Here is a 13,357-nt window from a genome sequence, read left to right on the forward strand (position 1 = left end):
ATCTGAGTAGAACAGCTGATCCAGGATCAGTTTTTCTGCTTTTAGCTCATAATGTATAAGGTCAGTATATGAATATCCCTGATCCCAGATCAGCACTTCTGCTCTGATGCTTTAGGACACAAAACTACTGTACAAAGAGTGTCTGTAGACATCAATAGTACTGAACTGTATTGGCTTCCACAACCCAGCTGATGGATGTACTTTATTCCATCCACTGAGGCGACATTAATGAAATTATGTCAATGATTGATTCCTTTAAGAGTTAATCCAGCTTAATTCTTGGGCAAAGAAAATATATGATCCTTCACTTGCACATTAAAAATTATTCTGACACCATAGCATTAATTCAGTAACAATTGAAAGTGTCTTAAAGCTTCACTGAGGGCAATGGCTAATTTCATAAATCACTATTTATGGGCGACATGGCTCAGGCAGTAAGAGCAGTCGTCTGGCAGTCGGAGGGTTGCCGGTTCGATTCCCCGCCCGGGCTGTGTCAAAGTGTACCTGAGCAAGACACCTAACCCCCAAATGCTCCTGACGAGCTGGTGTTGTCTGCCTTGCATGGCAGCCAATCACCGTCATTGTGTGAGTGTGTGTATGAATGGGTGAATGAGAAGCATCAATTGTACAGCGCTTTGGATAAAGGCGCTATATAAATGCCTGCCATTTACTATGACCCTTTATTTAATGTTTGTACTGCGTGAGACTGTAGTTCAATTAGACCCATTTCATCAGCTGCCCCTGGTCTAAATAAATCTGACCGCCTACATTATCAAGATCTCACCAGTGAAACAAAGCCTGCTTTTGAACATGACAGCATCTCTCCACTTTCCTGCTAAAGGGTGTGGAAGGACCCCTCTGCCTCACGAGGAATATCAATTAAACACAGACAATCCGTTGAGAATTTCTGTCAGGAAACCACAATACTCACCATCACAAGAGCCCCGTGGTGTATCCAGGCACATTCCACCATGTTTGAAATGAAGAGGGTAGTTTTAGGAGATGGCAGACATGAAGAAAAGAACATGACAAGTCAGATTTCTCAAAAGTGTTCTTGACAAGTAATGTGCCTTTAGCCCAGTTACATTAGTTAGCATTAATAACTTTTAACACAATTTGTATTATTTCAGTCAGCTACATGTGTTTGTGAAGGGGCACCGTCTACTCATAGCAGGTAGCCCCTGTCATTTTACAAGATGGATATGGTATGCAGGCGTTTTAAGGTAAGTTCAATTAAATACTCATGCAAATGTATTAGTTCCACATTTACACATCACAGAGTTCTATTAGTATATTCTTCCAGTGAGAGGAGCTTTTAAAGCCTTGAGATTGGTCGGAGATGCAATGTACTACATCGAAATAAAAATTACACTGCGTAAAATTGACATGAAAGTGACTGTTGATTCTGCCAAGCAAAGCTGATGCAAAAAGAAAGTATTGACGTGTAAGGAAATCTTAAAGAGAAAACATAAATTGGGATTATTTTATTGATTGAATGATTATGTATAAATTATATAATGATGTGCTCACACGTAATTTAAGGGGAATATTCGTAAATCTCTGGTTGTAGCCCCATCGGATTGTTGATTAATGTAGCGTGTTGGCGCGCGTCAGCGAGGTTAATCATAACGCCTCCACCCAGCGGTGGAGCCTGTCCGGTGGGCTCGTGTTCACCACAATGCTACAGAATTTCGTAATAATTTTTAAAAAAGAAATAACCACATTTGTTTTCATTATAACCTAACATCAACTACTGGCATATTGTCAACACGGAAAGTAAATTCGAAAAGCGCGATCAGAACTGAAATGAATAACTAAACAACAGATCCCTCTCCCTACACAACTAAATAGCTATATCGAAAACCATGTTAAAATATAGAGTCTTGTTAAATGGATAACCATGTTCAAATATATTGTGATTTATGTTAAGAAAGTAATAACAAAGAATGTAATTACAGTAAGCAAAAAGCGAGGGACGCGAGCGTTAACCAAGTGAGTGAACGAAGGCACTTGTTTGTCTACTGTAGATCGCAATTTCAGCGAAGTGGTCCCCCATGAAATCAACATATTTGAAATAAAACAAAGCAATGATAAGCGGTAAAAACATACACTGTTCAATAATTACTTATTGCTTTTACAACAATGTATTATATACTAATAATAACTGTATTAAGCGGCAAGACTATTCGAAATGTGCATTGTTGGTCTCCAACCCTTCCCCCTCCTATTAGCGGAACACTTGTCAAGGGGTCGAAAATTCAAATAATTCCTTTACATAGGTAAACTTAAAATGTGGCAATTAAAGAATATGGAGCGCTCAATAACTCAGAAGCGCAAGTGTTTATTCGTTACTTTTTAAAAAAATCGTCCCAGAACAGTGCAAGCCACAAAAGACTGCAGTGCATCGAGTGCTGTATACCAACTGTACAATCATACAGATGTCACTTTAAGCGACAAACGCGAGCGTTTTTGTATACCTGTCTCTGGTCCTCCGTGGTAAGCCGCTGGAATATATCAGTGGGGGCAAAACGTGGATGTTACAATCGCCCAGCAAGCAGTGCCGCGAGACTTGCGGGAGCCCACCTCACGGGAAAGAGGTAAAAGAACTTCACACCTGCAAAACATTCCAGTTTCATTCTGTACGAGCCCCCTCGTAACCCCCCCGTCCACAACCGAACCCTTAGATATCACTCCGCCTCCTTTGTGTACAATTGGCTACACTCAAGCCAGACGTTGCCATCTGTTAAGCCACGCCCACTAAAGGCAAAACTTGTTACATTAAGAACAGAGAAAATCATTCCCATTGGCCACTATAACCGTCAATTTAAGTCTCTTGGGCATAATGTGGACTCGTATTGGTCAAAATTTCACTGTGCATGTATAATGATATGGTAAAGAAGCATTATGTGTGCGTAACATCGTATTTCTTCCTTAACCTTGGCTATCCCGTCAGAAGCCAGGCGCTGTCAGTACGAACAGCGTGAACAATTTTTCTGAGAGAAGGCAACAACCAAGGCTGATAATACAGCTGATAACCTGTTTATGTGTTATTTTAAAAGATAACTAAAAAACCGAAGAATTTCGTTCTCACCCAGCTTTATGAGGGAATACATTGCTTTACACATACATTTCATCTTTAATTAGCCTATCATTTAATTGATCCATTCCAGTCACTGAAGTCACTGTAGAAACATCAATTTTCTTTGAACACAGACATGCAAATAAAAAAAGCAGAGCAGATGCGCATTCCTCGCGTGAAGCAACAGTATGCTTGAAAAATGCAACTGGGTAGTTATAAGGACACAACGGTTACTTAGATCATGTTCAGTGCATAAAAAGAAGAATTTTAATGACGATCAGCCTTGGAATAAATGCATTAGGAAAGCTCATCAAGCCAATCTTCAGTGCTGTGGTCTTTTCAGTGCTATGTTGTTCTCTGTCTGTTCCAAGATTAAACGGTGTACCAGTCAGTCTCCCAACCATTTGAACTGCTTCTCATTTTTAATTACGGAACAGCCAGCACCTCCATTGAAATAAATAAAAAGCTACCAAAACTATTGAATCGGACAATTGAATTGAATCCACTATTGAATTACGGAACATGAAAAATGTAATCAACATCCACATTTTGCTTATCAAGGTGAATTTATTTATTTTTTAAATCACAGGATGACTCATTATACTACTATGCTGTTGATAAAGTGACAAATCACAGTTACTTGGCTACAGGTCAGAAGAATGTGTGTTTAATATACTTTAAGCAGGGGAAATGTAACTGCTGACCATCTCCAAACTAGTTTCAAACCAGTTTGACCAGCTAAAACCAACTGGACCAGTTTAAAGTGGGGCAATGCTGTTGTGGATACTGGATAAGGGAGTCTGCTAAAGGCCTGAAATGGAAATCTGAAATATAGCTATTGTAAAATAAAAAAATACCCTGGTGAAAGATGGGGGGAAAGGCCTAAATAAATCACATGTAAATATAAGCCATTAAGATGAATACAGATTTAAGCGGAAATTAATCCTTAAAATCTAGTACAAAGCACATTCCTGATATACTTAGCACCAATGAGCTGTCCTTTAGGATAACTGCAATCTTCACACCAATATATAAATAGAATATACTAGCCTCTGCAACTGTGTAACAGTCAGATATTGGCATATGTATGTCAATATCAGATACACTTGCCATATTTTAGCAGATAGATCACAGAGCAACAGTCACTATGGAAGCAGGTGCCTTTGTGTTTTCCTCTCACAATTTCTGCATATGTATTGAAACAACCAATTTAGATAAACATAGCTTCAACTTCTAATTAATTGAACGAATGGCTCCAGGTAAGACAGCAGAAGATGAATGCCAACATGTCTCACCTGTTGCAATGGGATTGCATTTTTTAAACACATTTCTTGGCTGTTGCATACTTATTTTATCATGGCAGAGACTGGATAAGGAGCTTAAGGAACATGCTACAAGTACAGAACAGCTCAGTGTTGCTTTCTCTCTGTGGGTAACTCCTCCTGTTGAGCGTGAAGTCAGTCGGGAGTGCTATCCTTTATTGTGATTAATAACCCAATGCAATTCTGACCTCCGACCTCTTTCTCACTGTGTACACTGGGGATGACTTAGTCATGGAAGGAAAAGCCCGGTGAAAATAAACTATGATAGACATAAACCTCACCTTCACCATGCCCTTGCTTCCGTTAACATTTGATGGATGCTAACAATCAAAATTTGCATGGCTTTCCCATCAGACTTCAGTATACAGGGGAAAAAGGTCACAGTATTAATCCAATGCTCTCCAAATCAAGAGCCCTGCAGCTAATTACAATGCAATTATGTAAAGACCCCAGTACTGAGCTATGAAATAATGATCTCCATTACTAGATACAACATATGCTGTATCAATATTATTGGAAAGTTACACGTTTCTATGTTATGAAAAATAAATAAATAAAGATATGTATTAGAATTTTGCATTTAACAGGTTCGCCTCACAGCAAGGAGGTCCTGGGTTCGAATCCCCGTCGGCCGGGGCCTCTCTGTGCGGAGTTTGCATGTTCTCCCCGTGTCTGCGTGGGTTTCCTCCGGGTACTCCGGTTTCCTCCCACAGTCCAAAGACATGCAGGTCAGGCTGATTGGAGAGTCTAAATTGCCCGTAGGTATGAGTGTGTGAGTGAATGGTGTGTGTGCCCTGCGATGGACTGGCGACCTGTCCAGGGTGTATTCCTGCCTTTCGCCCAATGTATGCTGGGATAGGCTCCAGCCCCCTGCGACCCTGTTCAGGATAAGCGGGTTCAGATAATGGATGGATGGATGGATTTAACAGGTTACATTTGACATACAATACCTTCATACAGATTAATATTTACTGAAGCAGTTCAAATGTAAAACAACAATACTCCACCAAGGAACTGGGAATCATCAGGTGAAAAATCTTCATGTTCGTAAACATTTATAGTTTGATGGCTGATGCAAAGGGCTGGAGACCAAGCCATGTTTTTCTTAAATGTTCTTAAACCTCTTATTAAATACCTTTTTATCTTAATTTCTTTTACCTTTTTTTGTCTTTGTATATAAAATGTGCCATGTAAATAAACTTGCCATGCCTTGCCTTGCCATACCAAAGTAATGTTTTAAATCATGGCTTGCAAGCAAAGCTATACTCAAAACCTTTACCTTCTTAACCTCATTATTATATTCGCACCCAGAAATGTCCAAGAATGAACAGAAAGTTATTAATAAAAAGATGCTGTTGTCAACTGTCAGCACATATGGTCTCCATCACTGCAGCAAACACACGTGTACTTGCATTAATGGGTAGTATAATTTTCTTCAGGATGTGTCCGCATCTAATGTGTGTCAGTATCTAAACAATAGGATTCCCCTGGATTTTGCAAAAACAGGTTTGTCAGGCATTTCTCATTAAGTATGCAGTCACTGATGATGTTGTCAAGGCCTATGCTGAAAAGGCTTTCAGTTGTGATCCCAGCACTGCCCAATAAATAGCACTTGGCTTTGAGCCTGTGGTGCATTTCGACACCAAAATATCGCCAACATCCTGATGCATGTGCAGCAGAAGCCCGGGTTCTGGGCTGGCTTCACAGATTAAATAACGCTTGGACCTTGTGTCACTACTATTGTGCTATTTTCAAAAACAAAGACAAGCATGACCTGTTTAGCAGTATGGCTGAAATGTTAGGTGGTTCATTTAAATGTGTTTCAGAAGAAGTCAACCCTGGGAGTATCCAGCCACATGCTGGCTGGTTGTATGATTGGAATTTTCTGTGGCATGCGGGGCTTGCTCATGTCCTCGTCTCTTAGACGCTGCTCCCATTCTGGGGGTCATGCCAGGAGGCAGAGGACAGTCAGCCAGGTCACATTGCAGCCCATGACATTTTCCCTGAATGACCTCTGAATGCAATAAGCTGGTGTACATCAATATGATAAGGGGAGCACTTCCAGTGCTTCGGGAAAATAGGAAGGCAGTAAATATAACGCAATGGTTGAAAACAGCTCCTTTTATTGGTCTGCTTAATGTAATTGAATGGTTGGGGAAATCACCTTGGTCTCCATGTATGGTACTGGTACATGAGACTACTATTGTTGTTTTATGTGTTAAAAGCCTAAATGCAGAAACAATGCATATTCTTTACATATACCGGTATAAAAAAAATATATACAATGCAATCCAGTAATAAATAAATAATAAAATAAAAAATAATAAAGAAAAAAAACTAAAACAGAAAAACAGGATTTTAGAAAACTGTCACAGCAGCTAGGAGCTCTCACTTGAAAAGCCCCATGTCCCTTTGTTTGGTCTGTTGACTGGGGTACATGAAAAGGGCCTTGCAGTCATTTTGAAGTGCTCATAAGGTCAGAATTGTAACCAGGAACAATTCAAAGTCTTGCCGTAAAAATAATACGTTTGAAACCAATTCTGTATGCAACAGATTACCAATGTGACATACCCAAAATTGGTGTGATATCTCCAAATTGGTGTCTATATACTCTCATTAGGGGCTAAATTTTACATCAGCTGAAACTGAGAAACTGAAAAATTATGTAGAGTTCTTACAAACATACGGTGCACGTTTCAGTAGGGGGCATAGTTTTATTCCATTCTCTTCCTGTGGAGATACTGCCACCTTGTGATGAAGTCTTTGCACACACATCCTGTATTATGGGCCACACAGATAATGCAGGTTTGTGTTCAGAATATGATTATTTATCTAATCAGCAGATCACATCTGGGCCAAATATACATTTAAGGTATTTTTATTTCTTTTCTTACGAGTGAAAAATGTTCTGTTGTGTATTTTTAACACAGATCTGTATTTGAAATACAATAAACATTGTTTTTAGGTGTTATAAAATACTAATACAAATACAGTAACATACATGCAAAAATAATTTACAGAAAGTATAAGAGCAGTTTGCTTGAGACTGTCAGAATTGCAATAGTTTGGGATTTAAAATACAGGAAGAGCTGAAAATACAGGAGCATTTGAAGCTTTGTTTCAAGTAACTTATTTTTAAGGGTATTTGTATTGTGCTGTTTTAAAATACATTTGCAAAAAAAGAAAAAGAAAACCACAACACTGAAAAAACGCCCTGTACAGGGCGTCACTCATCACTGAAGGCGTAGGTGCCGAGAAGCTGCTGCTTTTTGTGGGTTTATAATTCCGAGTTTGTTCCTTGTAGGCTATTCTTAGGCTGATTAAAGTTCACTTCTGATTGGTCATGTGATCTTGAATGCTGACAGCGAGGAAAAGGCTTCATTTTGCGGTTGGTTTATTGTTCAATATAACTCTGCAATAAAAGCTAGTCACCATCTATCCCTCAATGCCACTGTTTATGCTGGATATTCTTTATACTGTCTCCACTTGCTGTGATTTAAAATGCATTTCTCCCTTCAGCTGAAAATCAGAAGTGACATCTCCATAGTGCAATACTCGCTAGGAAAATGTTATCTGACAGTTGCACAGTAAATTATGATTTTTTTTTTCATCCATATCATAAATGATCCTGACATTGCAGCTTTGTGATTCTGAAGTTGTTGAAGTTATACATGATCCTAATGTGCTTGGTTCAGCACCGTCATTAGTGGGGAGAAAGGTGATGTTAATTATTTTAGTGTTTTTGTCAGGCTGCATCCTTTTTTAATGCTGCATTGGCATAAATACAAATTTCACTAATCTTCATAGGCAATTGAATAACCTGTAAGATATGGGTATGTGCAGTAGTTTTCTTGGAATGTTTCTTGTGAACAGATGACTTCAGGTTTTGGTCTGTTTTGTAAATAAATTATACATTTTAATGCTGCTCTCAAATTTATTTAAGCAGGTGTTAACTATTTACAAGTGAAGTACTTTTTTCTCCACTGATTGTCACTCATTACTATGATATAAGGAACAAAATTAGTTCACAGATGTGGATCCATTTGAGAAGATTGAGTATCAAATGTCACGTGTAGCCACTGTAGTTCTAAAAACAAAAAATGGGCCTATATTGAGACAATAGTGACTACTCATTATTGTCTAAATAAGACTATTTATTTATTTATTTATTTATTGTGTTGGAGATGTTGGAAGCCCTATAGGCAGGGATAGGTTGGGACAGTTCCAAGGGCCCTGACTGACAGGACCCCTCAAAAAATATTAGAACATAGGATTTTCTGGGGTTGTAGGGCCCAATGTGAGATCTTTTCATTGGGGCCGAAAATGTCTGTCGGTGCCTCTGCCTACTGGGGTTATCCTCACCAAAAAAACTAAATGACGATAATTGAAGAATTTGTTTTTGGTCATCTGTCACTCACCGTATTACTATAGGGTGCGGTAATGAGGTGCTTGGTTTCCCATGGCATGAACACGGAAGTCAGCAGACGTTCATTAGCAGCCATTGTTGTGTTAACTTGGCAATGAGCCGTATGCAATACCACGTCTTTCCAGCAGAGGTCCCCCTGAATGAAGAATAAATATTTTTCCAGAAGCAGCCATTTACAGCGGGCCCCGTTTCATAAATTTCACTTAAGGTTTTCCATTACTTCAGATGAACGCATTCCGCGTTTCGCGTCCACGTGTGAGCAACAATCAGCATTGGGGTGTACACGAACGTACACGTACATGAACGTGAGCATGCACATGGACTTATTTATAACGATAAAGGCCCATAGTTCTGTTGCTGAAGTAAGGTGTAGGCGGTAATGTCTGTTTGCTCAAGTTATCTGTGTGGGATGCAGAATTACTCGGTCTCTGGACTGAAGTAGCTCTTAGATCTTAGTGTTTGCATAGGATGCTGAATGGTTGTGCTGATGGGGGAGGGGATGGGGAGGTTGAATGTTTAGGCTAAGTTATACAAATGCCGTCAGTGATTACATAAGAAAATCGAGGTCTATGCGGTTCTCTAATTGGTCTTCTCCACAATTAATAATATTCAGTGCTCGAATCAAAGTACTGAGTGCAGTACATTCATAAATCACTGAAAAACTACATTGACGTTTCATATTATTTTAAAGCATCACATACATTGCATTTTAAGATGTTCACTGTAGCAATGTAATAAATTAATATGCAATGCCCAAGAGAATATATACAGTAGAATGCAATTCCTCACATTAGAAATGCTGTTATAATTAAGACTAAAACAAAATCAACTCAGAAATCATCTGGCATTCTAAAATGTGAGATTTTTATGATTTAATCAGTTGGGTTCCCATTCATTATATTTATATGTGCCACTTATTAATGTCAAGGCAACCTTGAAAACACCAAGTTCACAACTTTGATGTGTGATGATGCTCTACGGTTGGGCTCTTTATCAAAGAAAATCCATGCAAAAATGTTTCCACTGAGATAAATATATGCTGGCATCAATAACACTGCAGTCCAATGAGATTATTTTCTTTGCAGATGTAAAAAATAAATTAATGAAATGTAAAAAAAAAAAAAAAATCAGCAGACTGTAATCTTATTTGGAATGGGTCTAATCAGATTTCTTTCCCAGCAGCAAAAACCTGACTCACAATTTTGAAAACATTTATATGCATGAATATGACACCTAATAATGGAAATAATTTCCAGAGTTACACAGATTCTGACATTTTAGACCATGGGAGGTGACATTTTCATGAAGGGGAAATAGGATGATAAATTGCCTTAATCCAAGGCAATTTACATTAACATTTATGCAAATAATATCTTATATTGCTGAATATTAATAACATTATTCAGTATCATTAGTATATTGTCAGCATTTAGTAGATGCTATTAACCAAATGGTTTAGCAGCTTGCTCAAGGGCATAATAGCACAGGCTCACCTGGGAAAGGAACCCACAACCTTGGGAGTTGCAAGCCCAGATCCCTAACCACCATGCTACTGTGAAAACACAGTGATATCACAACAACTTTGATGTGCGATGCTGCTCAATATAAATGTACAGTTTAAACACAACATTAAGGGCCAGGCACACGTAAGAGCCTGTTTTGCAGACACAGATTAAGAGATGCCCCCTTTCCAAAGCTTAATTATGTTTAATCTGTGTCCGCGAAACCGGCTCTTACATGTCTTACATCTTAAACTGTGTAACTATAAGTGCCTACAATAAAAAAAAAAGTCAGTCAAAAAGTACATCTGAATATAAGATACAATCATCTTACATGAATACAAGAAATATTCTACAATCAATTTGCAAAAACTGAAGGTATGGATGAATCAAGAAAGGCTGGACTGGACATTGAAGAGGCACAGAAAGAGGCCTGTAACATTATTGACAGGTTTTTCACGGCCCTGAAATGACTTTTATTGCTGATATTTGATGACATGACCTTTGTTGATATTCTGACTGATAATTCTGTTGTCAGAGTTATTGAAATATCGATGCATAGATGGCCTTTGCCATTCTTCTGAGAAAAAAGTCTTCTGACTCATCTGCAACATTGAATTTTTTATTCCAGAGGCAAAAATCTTTATTTTTCGTCTGTTGAAAATGCAATTTCTATTCGTGACCCACGATAAAAGTGCATGGCTTGAGTTCCACATGTCAAAAAAAAAAGGAATAATTACTTGCCGATCGTTAGATATTTGCAAATGCCTCTCCCACAGAGTGCAGCGCCCGGCATCCGTCAAGATTCATTAGACCTACAAATTATCACTTGTAAATGAAACTATTAATTACAAACAGGGTTTTTCATTCTGTCAGGAGCATTTAATCGCTCTTGTGCACTCCCAAGAGCAGACAAACAAACTGCTTCTTCAATTACAGAGAGCTACAGTAATGGCAGGCATTCTTTAGAGAAACAGGAGTGTGGAAATAAAGGGGTGAGTCAGGGAGGTCCTAAAGGAACAGCCACAGTGAGAAGCAGAGTGCTGTTCACCAAGGTACACACCTTGAAATGTAAATCAGCAAGATGAGCTTAGATCTAAGGAAAACAATCAGCAAAACACTGTACAGCCAATTAAATCTCCCAACCTACAGCGCGAAGACCTCTTCTACAATGGTTCATCAACTCAGTGAGCTGCAGAGTAATGTCAGGTGAGTGCACACTAGGGTAAGTGTGAGGTATAGCCACTTATGTCAGGTGTGTGCACACTAGGGTAAGTGTGACCTGTACTCAGTGAGCTGCAGAGTGATATCAGGTGAGTGCACACTAAGGTAAGTGAAACATGCTCTCTGTATGTCTGTGTTCACTGTTTGGAAGGTCTGGTTATGAACCAGATAAATAAACATGCGAGAGCTATAACTGCAGCACAGAAGACACTTAAGTTTGCCTGTGAAGATAGCCTTATTGTCCAGTTGTGATCAAATATTCCAAAAACAACTTATAGTGAATAAAAAGAAAACCAATGACTACAAGACTTTGATCAGATTAACATGGAAGTGGTGATCTTAGAATTAGGTACTTATACACTCACAGTATATGCATAACATCATGTATGTGCACTATACACTATCATAGTTCATCCAGACTTTGTCCTCCTGAGAAGGCATTAAATAATCACTCATGCTTGCGGGTTGAGAGATCTTCAGGAAAAGTGTTTGGGGAAAAGGCAGTCCAGGCACTGCTCTGAAGATGAGGTGGCTTAAGAAGGCCTGTTTCCTAATGTTTGTCTTTGAGAGAGGAGTGGCGGAGACTCACAGCAAACAATAACAACAGCCTGACCTCCTGGCTTTGCAGCTCAGCTTCAGTACATAAATATGATCTGGGTACTGTAACAGCAACACCATCTACCAAAATACACTGACTATAGAGCTGGATGGCCCCAAAATACACTGACTATAGTGCTGGATGGCCCCAAAATATACTGACTATAGAACTGGATGGCCCCAAAATATACTGACTATAGAACTGGATGGCTCATCCTGTAAAGACTGGCTTCTAATGCATGAATGGACCCCACATTCTGGTCCCAGTACTGGCAGCAGACACACAAGGCAATGCACAATTGGATCTACTGCAGTGTCGCTGTGGATTGGGAGGGTTTCGTGAACTAGGATGACAACATGTAAATATGCACTAGTGATCCATACTGGTTGATGAGGCATATTACATGTCTTCCACTGACTCATGGCTGTGTGAGCGTGCCATAGAGACTGCAGTGTTGTAAGAAGTGGTGGCTGACATCACATGCTTTAGAGAGCTGAGAGCACATGCTTATCTAAGCTCTCTTGGGTTGATTACAGAGGCTGCAGCAATTAGCAGCTGATGATAAATACTGTATAAACCAGGAGAAAAATAATAATACATAAAAAATTTATTTGGTAGCTGTTTATTATTTATGATCTATTCATAAAATCTGTCTATGTCTATGTATCCATGGTAATATGATGCATATCATTATTTGTTTTCTCACTGGGCCCCAAATACAGTGCAGTCCAAAAGTATTTGGACAGTGATGCAATTTTTGTTGTTTTGGCTCTTTACTCAAGCACATTGGATTTGAAGTGAAACAATGAATATGAGACTGCCAACTTTAATTTGCTGGTATTTGCATCCATGTTGGTTGAGTTACAGCCCTTTCTATACATAGTCCTCCCATAGTCCTCAAGGGGCCAAAACTAATTGGACAATTGGCTGCTCAGCTGTTTCCAGTCGAGTTGTTGGATCATTAGTTCATGCACAAAAAACAGCAATACTGCAGATCTGGAGAAAATATTCAAGACAGTGTTTATCTTCATTAATCATTGAAAGCATTAATAGCCTACAATCTACACTGCTATATGGACACATATAGCACCCTATATAGTCCCTTTAACACTGAAGCAATCTCTGGGTAAGTTATAACTTAATATCTCCTTGCTAATATTTATTTTCCATCTGGTTGTATGCATGAGGTCAAACGGGTGGAATTATAAG

The 13,357-nt window shown here is 38.9% G+C and overlaps 1 protein-coding gene across 1 annotated transcript in view; it reads right to left on the reverse strand.

The window, feature by feature from the left end:
* Window positions 1-2,657, reverse strand: part of LOC133136551 (band 4.1-like protein 3) — a 68,350-nt gene extending 65,693 nt beyond the window's left edge. The window contains exon 1 of the mRNA XM_061254144.1: window positions 2,478-2,657. The gene's annotated coding sequence lies outside the window, so the exon portion shown is untranslated. The remainder of the gene's footprint in view (window positions 1-2,477) is intronic.
* Between the last annotated feature and the right edge of the window lie 10,700 nt (window positions 2,658-13,357).

Source organism: Conger conger, chromosome 9 (assembly GCF_963514075.1).
Source record: "Conger conger chromosome 9, fConCon1.1, whole genome shotgun sequence".
Taxonomy (NCBI): Eukaryota; Metazoa; Chordata; class Actinopteri; order Anguilliformes; family Congridae; genus Conger; species Conger conger.